We start from the raw sequence: 323 nt of genomic DNA, 5'->3' as shown, positions 1-323 counted from the left end.
GCAAGCCGGGTTTCCCCCCCTCCCGCCTCGTCACCTCCAAGCTCCCAATCCCTGAGCCTGGGAGTATTTAATAAGTATTTTAATTAATTATCGTTGTTATTCCTCAATAATAGGCAGGAACGCCGGCATCGCGGACAGCGAGGGGAAAAATTTCCACCGTCTCCGGCGCAAGACCTAAATTTAGCCCGTTTTACGAGAGGTTTGGCTGGCGGCCGGGAGCTTTAACGAGGCTTTAAAAAGCTCGTCAAGCTGCAACCCCTGAAATAACCAGCCTCCCGTCGGCTTCAGAGGAGGACGAGGGAGAGGGGGTGATGTTTTTTTCT

Source organism: Apaloderma vittatum, unplaced genomic scaffold (assembly GCF_000703405.1).
Source record: "Apaloderma vittatum isolate BGI_N311 unplaced genomic scaffold, ASM70340v1 scaffold25901, whole genome shotgun sequence".
In the NCBI taxonomy this organism is placed as follows: Eukaryota; Metazoa; Chordata; class Aves; order Trogoniformes; family Trogonidae; genus Apaloderma; species Apaloderma vittatum.
This window is presented reverse-complemented; position numbering follows the sequence as displayed.